This window comes from Bubalus kerabau, chromosome 9, assembly GCF_029407905.1.
Source record: "Bubalus kerabau isolate K-KA32 ecotype Philippines breed swamp buffalo chromosome 9, PCC_UOA_SB_1v2, whole genome shotgun sequence".
NCBI lineage: Eukaryota > Metazoa > Chordata > Mammalia > Artiodactyla > Bovidae > Bubalus > Bubalus kerabau.
Window position 1 is genome coordinate 62,011,069 of NC_073632.1, and position 16,276 is coordinate 62,027,344.

Consider the following 16,276-nt stretch of genomic DNA (forward strand, 5'->3'; position numbering starts at 1 on the left):
CCAATGGATGAAAAGTGAAAAGTGAAAGTGAAGTCGCTCAGTCATGTCCGACTCTTAGCGACCCCATGGACTGCAGCTTACCAGGCTCCTCCATCCATGGGATTTTCCAGGCAAGAGTATTGGAGTGGGGTGCCATTGCCTTCTCCCAGAGGTCATTTTACATACATGTAATTCTATGTATGCCTTCTCCGGTCCGGTGCACTGCCTGTGTGGATATCTTCATCTCCACTCAGGTGTCTCCACAGTTGAGTCTTGTCTCTGGTCTTGGCCACCCCAGACTGTCTGTGATGTGGATTGAGTGGAGCCAGAGCATTTGCTTGGTCTGGGCTGGGGCACATGGTGAGATGCTCTTAGGACACCTGGCATTCACTAGAGCAGACTTTTCTCCACTCGGCCTTGGGGCCAAGTCGCCTTTGTCTCTCTGACCTCAGCCTCTCCTACTTTCCTTCTGTGTTAAACTGCCCTGCAGGGGAGAATGAGGGCCGTGTTTTTTCTCTGCAAGTATCCAGTGTGGGCTGTATCAGAGTTGCTGCCATCAGAAATCTGGGCTGTTTCTGGGACACCACTTGAGTAAGTGCCAAGAATTGCTATCACCACCCAACCTGGGCTTCTCCTGGGACTGGGACCCCTCTGTGGGTTGAGGTCAGCTTTTTTCCCTGGCTCTGTTCGATCCAGATCCAGTGATTTACTGTGATGTGGAGTGAATGGGGCTGGAGCATTCACTCATCTTGGGCTGGGGCATGCAGCAAGAGTGTCCTGGGAAGCCCTGTAGCTGCCTTGCCTTGGGGGCAGCTTGTGTGTGTGTGTATATGTGTGTGTGTATACTTCTCATGATCAGTGTTCAGTCTTTTTTGGCCTTTCTATTTGTTATTGAGGTCCTCCAACCAGCCAACGGTGCTTGTCTCTTCCTCACAAGACCCCAGTACAGGGACTCCTAGTCCATGCCTTGATTAGCTCACTGCCCAGAATGGGTGCCACCCCTGCAAACTCCCTTTTCCTCTAATCCCCTGCCAGTCTCACAGGTCAGAACTGGATCTCTTTTCCTCTCTTCCTAACCAATTAAATGTATATCTTATAGCCTTTGTTGTACAGGAGTCCTTCAGCTAGTTTCCAGTGAGAATATATCCACGTGTATATGCATTTTTTACATTTTCATGAAGGGATGTGAGCTCCAGGTCCTTGTACTCTGCCATCTTGATGTCTTTGTCTCCGCTTATTCTGTTCTGTTCCTAAGCATCTGTTTCATATTTTATTTTTCTGTCTTCCTGGTTTCTCTATGTCTTTTGAAAAATTTTCATTTATTTTCCTTTTCTCAATATTCAGAAATACCTCCCAAATATCCTCCCAAAATAATGATTTTTTCATGAAATTTTAATCCCATAGTTTGTTTTAATGCCTTCAGTTATATGCTTTCTGACTTTAAAAATAATAGCAGGTCATTTTTCTTCTCAGGTGTAATTTTTCTCATCTTTCCTCTTGTTTTGCACTATGTTCCTTTTCCCCTTCAGATTATAAATCCTCTGGTGTCTAGCAATTATTTCAATTTTATACATTAAATCTCCTAAAGTATGTTCTTTATCTCTTATTGGTTATTTTTTTCACCCATTGAAGAATATTTACATAGCATCCATATTATTTTTTTATTTGTGTTTGAATGAATGCAAAATATTCAAGACTCCTACTTTCCCCTTTACTCCATCTGAAAACTAAGTGAAGTTTTTCCCCTACATTTTTACATCTCTGTTTGACTGGGTACTTCTACTAGAATCTTTTAAAAAATTATTTTGTTTACTCAACCTCTGAAGAGGTATTGTTGAAATAAATTAGCATCAGACATGCAGAAAGATTAAGGAAGAGGAAAAAAGAGACAAGGAGTCTTAATAGATTAACACAACTGCAGAAGTGTGCTTTTTGAATGAATTTGTTGAGCCTGCTTTCTCTTCCAAGAAAATAATATTGCTGTGCCCAATACCTTTCATGGGATATCTGCCAAAAATTGGCAGAATACACATTTCTTATTTAGGAAGGGAATCATTTTATTTTAGGGAAATTCACGTATCCTCTTTGAACCAACCACACAGTGATACAGTATGACAGAGAGTGATTTTTGCTGGATTTGCTGTATGTATGCTGAAATATCTAACTGCTATTGAGTATACATTCAATGATATGTATACCTAACTATCCTTCTAAGGCTGGCTTTTTTCTAAATTCCACAAATTTTGATAAATTATATTTTTGTTTTCATTGACTTCAAAATACAATTTAACTTCTTTTGAGTTTTTTTTTCTTTGACCCAGGTATTATATAAAAGTGTTTTGTTTAATCTCCATGTATTGGGGATTTTTCTGCTGTTATTGATTTCTAGTTTAATTCTGTTTTTGAATGAGAGCAGATGTATCAAAGTCATTCTTTTAAATTTATGTTTTTATGTCCCAGAATAGGATCTACCTTGGTCAGTGTTCCATGTGAGCTTGAAAATGACATGTATTCTACTCTTGCTGGATGAAGTAATCTATAGATGTCAATTCTATCCTGTTGATTGATGGTGTTGTTGAGTTCAAATCTGTACTTGCTGGTTTTCTGCCTGCTGGAACTCCCCATTTTTGATAGGGCAGTGATGAAGTCCCATATCTAAACGGGGTTCATTTCTCCTTGGAATTCTATTAGATTTTGCCTCGTAAATTTGACACTCTCCTGTTAGGTGCATAAGCAATGAGAATTGTTATGTCTTATAGGAGAATTGACCCCTTTATCATAGAAAATGCCCCTCTTTACTCTTGCCACTTTCTTACTCTGAATTGTGCTCTGTGCAAAGACTAATATAGCTACCCTCACGTTTTTTTGAAAGCCTGTTACAAATTTCTTCATCCTTATACTTTTAATCTGTAAATGTCTTAATATTTAAAAAAATAAGGAACATATAGTTGTCTCTCATTTTTGATCCATTCTGACATCTGTCTTTTAATTAAAGCATTTAGACTATTGATATTCAAAGTGATTATTGATATAGTTGTGTTAATATCTACCATGTGTGTTAGTACTTTCTATCTCTTGCTTTTGATCTTTGTTCCTACTTTTATCTTCCACTATTTCTGACTTTTGTGGTTTTAACTGAGCACGTTATGATTCCATTTTCCCTGCTCTCTTATTATTTCAATTTTATGTATTTTTCCACTTTTTTACATGACCGTCCTAGAGTTTGCAATGTACACCTACGTCTAGTCCAAGTATACTTTCAAATAACATTATACCCCTTCACTGGTGGAGGGAATACCTTACAATAACAAAATGATCCTCTATTTAGCCCCTTGTATCACTGTTATTTATGTTGTTTATTCATATGTGTTGTTGCTTTTACTATTTTTAATAATCTGTTATGTGTTAGCATAGTCCATAAAAATTAAAAATTTTCTTTTACCTTCAATTATCCATTTTGTGGTACTCCTTCTTTGTGTAGACCCAAGTTTTATACCTACCTAAATTTCTCCTTGCTAAAAGGACTTCTTTTAAGATCTCTTGCAAGGCAGTCAACTAATAACAAATTTCCTCAATTTTTGTTTGGGAAAGGCTTTACCTTTCACTTCTGAAAGATAATTTTGCAAGGTAACAGAATTCTGGTGTGGCAGGTTTTTTCCTCAGTAATTTCTGTATTTTACTCCACTATTGTCTTCTTTGCATGTTGTTCTAAAGAGAAATCAGTTATAATTGCTATAATTATCTCTATGATAATGGTAAGTACTTCCTTCCCAGCTTTTTTCCTTTGGGATTCTTTAAATTTTTCTGTTTTCTATAATTTGAAAATAATGTGTCTAGGTGAGGTGTTTTTTTTTTTTTTTTTTTTTCCCCGCATTTATCTTTCTTGTTGTCTCCAAGCTTCCTGGTAATGTGGTTTGGTGTTTGGAGTAATTATCAGTCATTATTGTTTCAAATATTGCTTGCACCCCTTTCTCTCTTGCTTTACCTTCTGGTATTCCTGTCATATGTCACATCTTTACAGTTTTCCCACAGCTCCCTGATAGCTCAGATGGTAAAGAATCTGCCTGCAATGCAGGACACTGGGGTTTGATCCTTGGTTCGGGAAGATCCTCAGGAGGAGAAAATGGCTACCCATTCCAGTATTCTTGCCTGGAGAATCCCCATGGACAGAGGAGCCTGGAAGGTTACATTTTATGGGGTCCCAAAGAGTTGGACATGACTGAGCAACTATCACTTAATCCATGCAACTCTTGGATATTTTTTCTGTTTTTTTTTTTTTTTTTTTCTCATAGTTTAATTGATGTTTGCCTTTTGCACTTTGAGAGATTACTATTTAGATATCCTCGAGCTCAAATATTCTTTCCCCAGCTGCATCCAGCCTGCTAATAATTAGCTTGTCAAAGGTATTCTTCATTTCTCTTATAGTGCTTTCGATCGCTAGTGTTTTTTTTGCGGGGAGAGTGTCACTCAGAATTTTCACCTCTATTCTTATACCACCCATCTGCTTATGCATGATATCTTCTTCAGTCATTAGAACTCTAAGGTAGTTATCCTCAGTTCAGTTCAGTCGCTCAGTTGTGTCCGACTCTTTGTGACCCCATGGACTGCAGCACGCCAGGCCTCCCTGTCCATCACCAATTCCCGGAGATTACCCAAACTCATGTCCATTGAGTCAGTGATGCCATCCAACCATCTCATCCTCTGTCGTCCCCTTCTCCTCCTGCCTTCAGTCTTTCCCAGAATCAGGGTCTTTTCAAATGAGTCAGTTCTTCACATCAGATGGTCAGAGTATTGGAGTTTCAGCTTCAACATCAGTCCTTCCAATGAACATTCAGGACTGATTTCCTTTAGGATGGACTGGTTGGATCTCCTTGCAGTCCAAGGGACTCTCAAGACTCCAATACTACAGCTCAAAAGCATCAATTCTTTGGCACTCAGCTTTCTTTAGAGTCCAACTCTCACATCCACACATGACTACTGGAAAAACCATAGCCTTGACTAGATAGACCTTTGTTGGCAAAGTAATGTATCTGCTTTTTAATATGCTGTCTAGGTCAGTCATAACTTTCCTTCCAAGGAGCAAGCGTCTTTTAACTTCATGGCTGAAATCACCATCTGCAGTGATTTTGGAGCCCCCAAAAATAAAGTCTGACACTGTTTCCACTGTTTCCCCATCTATTTCCCATGAAGTGATGGGGCCAGATGCCATGATCTTCATTTTCTGAATGTTGAGCTTTAAGCCAACTTTTTCACTCTCCTCTTACTTTCATCAAGAGGCTTTTTAGTTCTTCTTCACTTTCTGCCATAAGGGTGGTGTCATCTGCATATCTGAGGTTATTGATATTTCTCTGAGCAATCCAGCAATAGTTATCCTAGCTGTTTTATATTCTTGGTCTGATAATTCCAACATCCTTGCCATTTTGGGGTCTGGTACTGATCCATGCATCATGTTTGATGCATGTTTTGTCTTGATTCTTTGTTTTGCCTCTGAATATGTCTTGTTTTTGTTTGGTAGCTGAATACAATGTACTGGATAAAAGAAACATCTGTAAGTAGGCTTGGAATATAGTAGTGGTAAGTTATGGAGGGAGAGGAAGCTCTAAGACAGTGTTATAGTTAGATCTCAGTATTTCAGTCTGCCTATGCCTTTGGACTATGAGCTGCACAGTGCTTCTCATCCTCACCCTCTTTTAGGTGAGACAGAATACCTAAAGTGGGCATTGAGTATTTTCTTCTCTTCAAGTAAAAAGAAAAATACAGACAGTGGGTTTCATGTTTCTATTTTCCCAGGTCAATTAGACTCTTAATAAAACTTAGCAACTTAGACTCTGGTTAACTAGTTTCCCCTGAGGGCAGGCCTTGTTAAGAACACATGCTCTGGTGCATTTTAAAATGGCTTCAATTTCTATTTCCTTTCTGGAAGGCTGAGTGGGGTCTTTTCTGGTATTTACTGTGAACACTCACTCAAGATCCTGGAGTAAATCTAACCAAATTGTGGAAGCTCATCTCTGACTGGGTTTCCTAGAGTATTAATGCAAAAGGTTGTCCACAGTGGACTTTCAGTAATGCAACAAAGTCAATTCAGGCTTTATTACTGCATGGCTAGTTCTTATGGAAGTTTCATCTTGTGGTTTTCTGCTCTGGTAAGTTGTGAAGTGAAGTGAAAGTTATTCAGTCGTGTCTGACTCTTTGTGACCCCAAGAATTCTCCAGGCCAGAATACTGGAGTGGGTAGCCTTTCCCTTCTCCAGGGAATCTTCCTAACCCAGGGATCAAACCCTGGTCTCCTACATTGCAGGAGGGTTCTTTACCAGCTGAGCCACCAGGGAAGCCCTGGTAAGCTGTAATTCTCTGTATTTACTTGTTAATATCTACAGTGCAAGAACACATGGTTTCTCCGGTACTCCTGCTCCCAGCCCTCCTTTCAGAGATCTAAGCTTTGCTTTTTCAGGTTGTTCATCATTTTGATTGTTGTAAGGATGGAGTGGCAGCTTCTAAGAGGCTGAAAAGCAAAGTGGATGTCCTGTTTTAACTTTTTCATAAGAATCCCTGCCTTAGTGAGCTCCTACCAATTAGAGATTCAGGGTTTAGTCATCTTTTTTTTCTTAGATTTTTGAAATATGTTTTTTCCACTTAATCTTTTTTTTTAGTATCAAAGATTTTTTTTTTTCTGTTAAGGTACAGTTAATTTACAATATTATATTAGTTTCAGGTGTTTAGCATACTGATTTTTGTATTTTTACAGATTACACTTCATTAAAAATTATTATAAGGTAATGACTATAATTCCCTGTGCTGTATAATATAACCTTGCTGATCATCTGTTGTATACATAGTACTTTGTATCTCTTAATTCCTCCATACCCCTAGTTTGTACTCCACCACTTCCCTTCCCTTTGGTAACACTAATTTTGTTTCCTATATATTTGAGTCTGTTTTTGTATATACACTCATCTGTATTACTTTTTAGGTTCCACATATAAGTGATGTTCTACAGTATTTGTCTTTCTCTGTCTGGTTTATTTCACTAAGCATAATATTCCCTAGGTCTATCCATGTTGCTGCAAATGCAGAAATTTCCAGGCCCTTGTTTTAATAAATTGCCATCCCCTGCCCTCCCAACCTGCTTCCCTATTTTATTTTTCCTATAGTATTTGTCACATCTCAGTATGCTGTTGGACAAAGCAATGGCAACCCACTCCAGTACTCTTGCCTGAAAAATCCCATGGACAGAGGAGCCTGGTAGGCTACAGTCCATGGGGTCGCGAAGAGTCAGACACGACTGAGCGACTTCACTTCCAGTTTTCACTTTCATGCATTGGAGAAGGAAATGGCAACCACTCCAGTATTCTTGCCTGGAGAATCCCAGGGACGGAGGAGCCTGGTGGGCTGCCTTTTATCGGGTCACACAGAGTCGGACACGACTAATGCGATTTAGCAGCAGCAGCAGCAGTGTCCTGTAGGATTTAACTATGCATTTTGTTTGTTATCTGTCTTCCCTGAGTTAAAAAGTAAACATGCTGAGCACATATTTCTTTGGTTGAACCAGCCTGTGACCCTTTTTTAAAACTAGTAGTCATTTATGTTCAAACACATTCTAAAAGATCTGTATTTTTTTTTTTAAACTCCCATTCCTCACAGTTTGTGTTTTGGATTACACCTTCCTACTTATCCCTCAACTGTTTGTTGTAGTCATAGATGATTTTTACATTACTTTGTCTTTTAATCTACCTACTGGCTTATTTAAGTGATCTTTAATCTTTATACAGATTTGTCTTTCCTAGTGGTATTTTTCATTTTTTATATATTTATATAAAATACATGTATAAATGTATATAAAGTATTTATATACAATATTAAAATATATTTTATATATTTTGTACATTTCTTTTTTTCTTTTCCATTTAGAGAGGATCCTGCAATATTTCTCTGAGGGTATGTTTAATATTGATTAATTCTTTAGTTTTTTCTTGTCTGTGAGGTTCTTTATCTCTCCTCTATACTAAAAAATAATCTTGCTGGAAAGAGAATTCTAGGTGCAGGTTTTCCACTTTCAGCCTTCTGAGTATATCATGGTATTCCCTTCTTCTTCAGGGGTTTTACAGAAATATCAGGTGATAATCTTATGGTAATTCCTTTGTATATTACTCTTTGTATTTCTCACTACTTTTAGAATTATCTTTTTTTTTTCTTTCAATTTTGATACATCTTGATGTGGATTTTTTTTTTTTTTAGTGGAGGGAGGAGTTCATCTAAATCTCAGGTTGCCTTGACCTGCAGCAGCTGAAGCAGTATTTAGGTTCCCATTCAGAGACTGAGGTAGGGTCTTGGTAGTGAGAGCTGAATCCTAGCCACTAGACTACTGATCAGTGACAAGGCCCTAACCCTTTGGCTTTGCAGAAAAATTTCCCACCAAGATGGAAGGCAGTCAAACGAGTAAAGTGTTCATTAGCAGGAAAAAAAAGAAAAAAAAAGAGTACAGTGCTTATGAATAGACACAAGGGTGGGCTCTGAGATAGAGCTGCACCCGTGTGGTAGCCTGAATCACTTTTATGGGGCATTTATTCCAGGTTTCCTTTGGCCAGTCATCTTGCTTTGCCTGGTTCTGAATCTGTATTTGGTAAATCTCAGTGTCCTCTCATGTTTGAGCATGCATTCTTAGCCAAGATGGATTCTAGCAAAAAGGCCTATGGTATGTTGATATCATTTACTATGAGGTGACACTCCCTCTCTTTTGACCTCCAAGGAGCCTTTATGCACATGTGGCAGAGAGGAGCTACCCCACATCTGAGGTCAGGGGCAGAAGCGAGGAGGAACCCCATGACCGAAGGGTGGCAGCCAAGAGGAGTTAACCCTCGTCCGAGGTCAGGGGCAGCGGCTGAGAGTGCCAGGCTGCGACAGCGCAGGAACGGCTGAGAGGAGATACCCCGCGTCTGAGGTCGGGGTGGGGGGCAGCCGAGAGGAGCTACCCCAAGTCTGAGGTCAGGGGCAGCGATGAGAGGAGTTACCCAGCATCCGAGGTCAGGGGTGGTGGCTGGGAAGAGCAACCCCCACATCCAAGGAGCCGTGGCTGCATGGGTACAGGAGGGCCTAGAGGAGTTATCCCACGTTGAAGGTCAGGAAGGGCAGTGGTGAGGAGATACCCCTCATCCAAGGTAAGGAGCAGTGGCTGCGCTTTGCTGGAGTAGACGTGAAGAGATACCCCATGCCCAAGGTAAGAGAAACCCAAGTAAGACGGTAGGTGCTGCAAGAGGGCATCAGAGGGCAGACACACTGAAACCATACTCATAGAAAACTAGTCAATCTAATCACACTAGGACCACAGCCTTGTCTAACTCAATGAAACTAAGCCATGCCCGTGAGGCAACCCAAGACGGGCGGGTCACAGTGGAGAGATCTGACAGAATGTGGTCCACTGGAGAAGGAAATGGCAAACCACTTCAGTATTCCTGCCTTGGGAACCCGATGAACAGTAGGAAAAGGCAAAATGATAGGATACTGAAAGAGGAACTCCCCAGGTGCCCAATATGCTACTGGAGATCAGTAGGTGCCCAATATGCTACTGAGGATCAGTGGAGAAATAACTCCAGAAAGAATGAAGGGATGGAGCTAAAGCAAAACCAATACCCAGCTGTGGATGTGACTGGTGATAGAAGCAAGGTCCGATGCTGTAAAGAGCAATATTGCATAGGAACCTGGAATGTCAGGTCCATGAATCAAGGCAAATTGGAAGTGGCAAGAGTGAATGTCAACATTCTAGGAATTAGCGAACTCAAGTGGACTGGAATGGGTGAATTTAACTCAGATGACCATTATATCCACTACTGTGGGCAGGAATCCCTCTGAAGAAATGGAGTAGCCATTTTGTTGGCCATCATGACCAACAAAAGAGTCCGAAATGCAGTAGTTGGATGAAATCTCAAAAATGACAGAATGATCTCTGTTTGTTTCCAAGGCAAACCATTCAATATCACAGTAATCCAAGTCTGTGCCCCAACCAGTAACGCTGAAGAAGCTGAACAGTTCTATGAAGACCTACAAAACCTTTTAGAACTAACACCCAAAAAAGATGTCCTTTTCATTATAGGGGACTGGAATGCAAAAGTAGGAAGTCAAGAAACACCTCGGGTAAGAGGCAAATTTGGCCTTGGAATACGGAATGAAGCAGGGCAAAGACTAATAGAGTTTTGCCAAGAAAATGCACTGATCATAACAAATACCCTCTTCCAACAACACAAGAGAAGACTCTACACATGGACATCACCAGATGGTCAACACCAAAATCAGACTGATTATATTCTTTGCGGCCAAAGATGGACAAGATCTATACAGTCAGCAAAAACAAGACCGGGAGCTGACTGTGGCTCAGATCGTGAACTCCTTATTGCCAAATTCAGACTTAAATTGAAGAAAGTAGGGAAAACCACTAGACCATTCAGGTATGACCTAAATCAAATCCCTTATGATTATACAGTGGAAGTGAGAAATAGATTTAAGGACCTAGATATGATAGATAGGGTGCCTGATGAACTATGGAATGAGGTTCATGACATTGTACAGGAGACAGGGATCAAGACCATCCCCGTGGAAAAGAAATGCAAAAAAGAAAAATGGCTGTCTGGGGAGGCCTTACAAATAGCTATGAAAAGAAGAGAAGCTAAAAGCAAAGGAGCAAAGGCAAGATATAAGCATCTGTTATGTAAAGTTTAAAAATAAAATTAAAAAAATAAAATAAAATAAAAAAAAGAGGAGATAAGAAAGCCTTCCTCAGTGATCAATGCAAAGAAATAGAGGAAAACTATAGAATAGGAAAGACTAGAGATCTCTTCAAGAAAATTAGAGATACCAAGGGAATATTTCACGCAAAGATGGGCTCAATAAAGGACAGAAATGGTATGGACCTAACAGAAGCAGAAGATATTAAGATGAGATGGCAAGAATACACAGAACTGTACAAAAAAGATCTTCACGACCCAGATAATCACGATGGTGTGATCACTGACATAGAGCCAGACATCCTGGAATGTGAAGTCAAGTGGGCCTTAGAAAGCATCACTACCAACAAAGCTAGTGGAGGTGATGGAATTTCAGTGGAGCTCTTTCAAATCCTGAAAGACGATGCTGTGAAAGTGCTGCACTCAATATGCCAGCAAATTTGGAAAACTCAGCAGTGGCCACAGGACTGCAAAAGGTCAGTTTTCATTCCAATCCCAAAGAAAGGCAATGCCAAAGAATGCTCAAACTACCACACAATTGCACTCATCTCACACGCTAGTAAGGTAATGCTCAAAATTCTCCAAGCCAGGCTTCAGCAATATGTGAACCGTGAACTTCCTGATGTTCAAGCTGGTTTTAGAAAAGGCAGAGGAACCAGAGACCAAATTGCCAACATCCGCTGGATCATGGAAAAAGCAAGAGAGTTCCAGAAAAACATCTATTTCTGCTTTATTGACTATGCCAAAGCCTTTGACTTTGTGGATCACAATAAACTGTGGAAAATTCTGAAAGAGATGGCAATACCAGACCACCTGATCTGCCTCTTGAGAAATTTGTATGCAGGTCAGAAAGCAACAGTTCGAACTGGACATGGAACAACAGACTGGTTCCAAATAGGAAAAGGAGTTCGTCAAGGCTGTATATTGTCACCCTGTTTATTTAACTTATATGCAGAGTACATCATGAGAAATGCTGGACTGGAAGAAGCACAAGCTGGAATCAACATTGCCGGGAGAAATATCAATAACCTCAGATATGCAGATGACACCACCCTCATGGCAGAAAGTGAAGAGGAACTGAAAAGCCTCTTGATGAAAGTGAAAGTGGAGAGTGAAAAAGTTGGCTTAAAGCTCAACATTCAGAAAATGAAGATCATGGCATCTGGTCCCATCACTTCGTGGGAAATAGATGGGGAAACAGTGGAAACAGTGTCAGACTTTATTTTTTTGGGCTCCAAAATCACTGCAGATGGTGACTGCAGCCATGAAATTAAAAGATGCTTACTCCTTGGAAGGAAAGTTATGACCAACCTAGATAGCATATTCAAAAGCAGAGACATTACTTTGCCAACAAAGTTTCGTCTAGTCAAGGCTATGGTTTTTCCTGTGGTTATGTATGGATGTGAGAGTTGGACTGTAAAGAAGGCTGAGCGCCGAAGAATTGATGCTTTTGAACTTTGGTGTTGGAGGAGACTCTTGAGAGTCCCTTGGACTGCAAGGAGATCCAACCAGTCCATTCTGAAGGAGATCAGCCGTGGGATTTCTTTGGAAGGAATGATGCTAAAGCTGGAACTCCAGTACTTTGGCCACCTTATGTGAAGAGTTGACTCCTTGGAAAAGACTCTGATGCTGGGAGGGATTGGGGGCATGAGGAGAAGGGGACGACAGAGGATGAGATGGCTGGATGGCATCACTGACTTGGTGGATGTGAGTCTGAGTGAACTCCGGGAGTTGGTGATGGACAGGGAGGCCTGGCGTGCTGCGATTCACGGGGTCGCAAAGAGTCGGACACGACTGAGAGACTGGACTGAACTGATAAAGTTGAAAGGTTTTCTTGATTTTAAGAATGAAAAATATGTGGGTTCTGTGTTTTATCTGGGCAGGGCTCAGCTCATCTCTCCTGCTATTTTGGAGTATCTGTCCCCAGCAGAGAATCAGCTGTACACTCTGAGGTCCATCTAGCTCCTGCTTCAATCTTATTTTGAAGTTCTGTGATTCCTGTACCGAGATATATTTCCTTCTTCAGGTGTGGGACATTTTCAACTATAATTTCTTCAAATACATTTTTGATCCCCTTCTTTCTCTTTTCCCCTCTGGAACATTTATTAAGTAAATGTTAGAATACTTTAAGTTATCCTAGCCATCTCTTAAGTTGCTTCATTTTTTTAATTGTTCTTTTTTCTGCTTCTGCTGATTGGGTGATTTCCATTATTCTATCTTCCAGATCACATATTGTATTCTTCTGTGTCACTTAGTGTGCTGTCCATTTGTTCTAGTGTATGTGTATTTTTGTCTTTTAAATTTCAGGTTTTGAATTATTTATTTTTATTGGGACTTTTTATATTTTCTAGTTCCTTGTTAAAACGTTAAGTATTCTCTTCCTCTATGAATTTAGGTAAAAGAGTTACCTGTTGTGCTCTTCAAGGTGTGCTTTAATGTGGGAGTGTCTCAATGCAAACCACATATGCCCACTTCCTTTGATGGGATGGCTGGATTTGAGGTGGTTGCCAGTCATGTCTTTCCTCAGGTTGTGCTGACAATTGTCACATTGGTTGGGCATTGGACTGGAGATGGAGGAGCTAGCGCCATGACTGAGGGGGAACTTCCTCTCTATTCAGTGGCCATCACTGCCCTGTCATGCATAGCGTCTGATCCCAATTTGCTGAGGCAGAAGCCCTGAAAACAGGCTGGAGATGGCTCTGTTCCCTTTATGTGTGGGTTTTCCCTCTCCTCACAGCAGGTTCTTTGCCTTAGAGGGAAGGTGTGCTTGAGCAAATGGGGCCTGTGCACATGCAGAGGTCCAGTGTGCTGCCTGTGTAGGCATCTTCAGCTTCACTCAGACATAGCCCATGGTTGAGTCTTGTCTCTGGTCCTGGACACCTCAGGCTGACTATGATGTGGACTGAGTGGAGCCGGATCATTTGCTTGGCCTGGGCTGGGGTACATGGTGAGGTGCTGGCATTCTGAATAACACCTGGCATTCAGTAGAGCAGACCTTTTCCAGTCTGCCTCAGGGCCAAGGCACCTTTGTCTCTCATAGCTCATTGATGACCCCAGCCTCTGTGGCTCTCACTCTGTGTGAAACTGCCCTGTGGGGGAGTGTGAGACCCATGTGATTTCTCTGCAAGTATCCAGGGTGGGCTGTGATAGAGCTTGTGCCATCAGAAATCTGGGCTGTTTCTGGGACACCACTTGAGTAAGTGCCAAGAATTGCTGTCACTGTTCTCCCTGGGCTGCCCCGGGACTGGGTCCCTTCTGTGTCCCTAGGTCGACTCTTTTCCCTGCCCTGTTTGACCCAGGCCCAGTGATTTACTGTGTTGTGGGGTGAGTGGGCTTGGAGCATTCACTCATCTTGGGCTGGACCATGCAGCAAAAGGGTCCTGGGAAGCCTTGTTGCTGCTACACTTGACCTTCTCTGCCTTGCCTTGGGGGCAGCTCGTGTCTGTGTGTTCTTCTGTGAACAGAGTTCAGTGTTTCTTAGATTTTCTATCTGTTCCGGAGGCCCTGGGTGCTTCTCTCCTCCACATAGGATCCTTGGCTCACTCCCTTAGGGTGGGTTTTCATGAAGCCCTATGACCTCCCTTTACCTTTGTGTCTCCTCCAAGATGCACAATTCCTGACTAAGTATCTTTTCTTCATTTTCTAACTAATACTTCTGTATCTTTCTTACAGTCTTCACTGTACAGGAGTCCTTCTGCTAGATTCAAGTAAGAATTGTTCCATATATAGATGTATTTTGATATTTTCTTGAAGGGATGTGAGCTCCATGTCCTCCTAGTTGGCAATCTTGATCTCCTCTCTACTTATTCTCTTCTTTTCTGAGGTATGTGTGTTTTAATCTTCCTGTTGTCTTCCTTAAGTCTCTCAGTTTCTTGAACAATTCATTTTCCTTTTTTTAATATTCAGAAATAGCCTCTCAAATATTTCATCAAAATGATTTATTTTTGAAATTTTAATTTCATTGTTTTGTTTGTTTCTAATAGCTTCAATTATATGGCTTCTGACTTTAACAAATAACGTCAGCTCATTTTTCATCTCAGATATAATTTTATCTCATCTTTTCTCTTTTTTGTTCTGTTTAATTTTCCTTCATATTTTAAACAACCTGGTACCTAACAACTGTTTCTATTTTATATAGTAAATCTTCTTTTATTTTATTTTTTAACTTTACAATATTGTGTTGGTTTTGCCATATATCAAAATGAATCCACCACAGGTATACATGTGTTCCCCATCCTGACCCCTCCTCCCTCCTCCCTCCCCATACCATCCCTCTGGGTTGTCCCAGTGTACCAGCCCCAAACATCCAGTATTGTGCATCAAACCTGGACTGGCAACTCGTTTCATACATGATATTATACATGTTTCAATGCCATTCTCCCAAATCATCCCATCCTCTCCCTCTCCCACAGAGTCCAAAAGACTGTTCTATACATCAGTGTCTCTTTTGCTGTCTCGTATACAGGGTTATTGTTACCATCTTTCTAAATTCCATATATATGCATTAGTATACTGTATTGGTGTTTTTCTTTCTGGCTTCACTCTGTATAATAGGCTCCAGTTTCATCCACCTCATTAGAACTGATTCAAATGTATTCTTTTTAATTGCTGAGTAATACTCCATTGTGTATATGTACCACAGCTGTCTTATCCATTCATCTGCTGATGGACATCTAGGTTGCTTCCATGTCCTGGCTATTATAAACAGTGATGCGATGAACATTGGGGTACACGTGTCTCTTTCAATTCTGGTTTCTTCAGTGTGTATGCCCAGCAGTGGGATTGCTGGATCATAAGGCAGTTCTATTTCCAGTTTTTAAAGGAATCTCCACACTGTTCTCCATAGTGGCTATACTAGTTTGCATTCCCACCAACAGTGTAAGAGGGTTCCCTTTTCTCCACACCCTCTCCAGCATTTATTGCTTGTAGACTTTTGGATGGCAGCCATTCTGACTGGCATGAAATGGTACCTCATCGTGGTTTTGATTTGCATTTCTCTGATAATGAGTGATGTTGAACCAAAGAACTAAATAGACATTTCTCCAAAGAAGACATACAGATGGCTAACACACACAGTAAATCTTCTAAAGTGTGTTCCTTATTTATCTCTTATGGTTTTCTTCTTATACGTTACAGAATATTTACATAGCATCCATATTTTTTTTTTTCTATTTGTGTTTGAATGGATGTTCTCCACCTAAAAATAAGTGGATTTTCCCTTTCCTTTTTGCACCTCCCTTTGATTGGGCACTTCTATCAGAATTTTTTTTTAATTATTTTTAATACTAAACCTGGAAGAGATATTGTTGATGTGATTTAGCATCATATATATCCAGAAAGATTAAAATAAAAGAGAAAGAGCTGAGACTAGAAGAAGTCTTAATAGATTAATACCTGTAAGAATGTGCTTTTTGAATGAATTTATTGAGCATACTTTCTTTTCAAAGAAAATAATTTTTCTGTGCTCAATACCTTTCATGTGACATCTGAATGAAAAATTGGCAGAATACATCTTTCTCACTTAGGCAGAGAATCATTTTATTTTAAGGAAATTCTTTTATCCTCCTTGAGCCAGCCACACAG

General features: G+C 40.4%; 1 long non-coding RNA gene across 2 annotated transcripts in view; it reads left to right on the plus strand.

Moving 5' to 3' along the window:
• LOC129619935 (uncharacterized) overlaps nt 1–16,276 on the plus strand; it is a 106,374-nt gene that overhangs the window by 39,809 nt on the left and 50,289 nt on the right. The gene's annotated exons all lie outside the window — the stretch shown is intronic.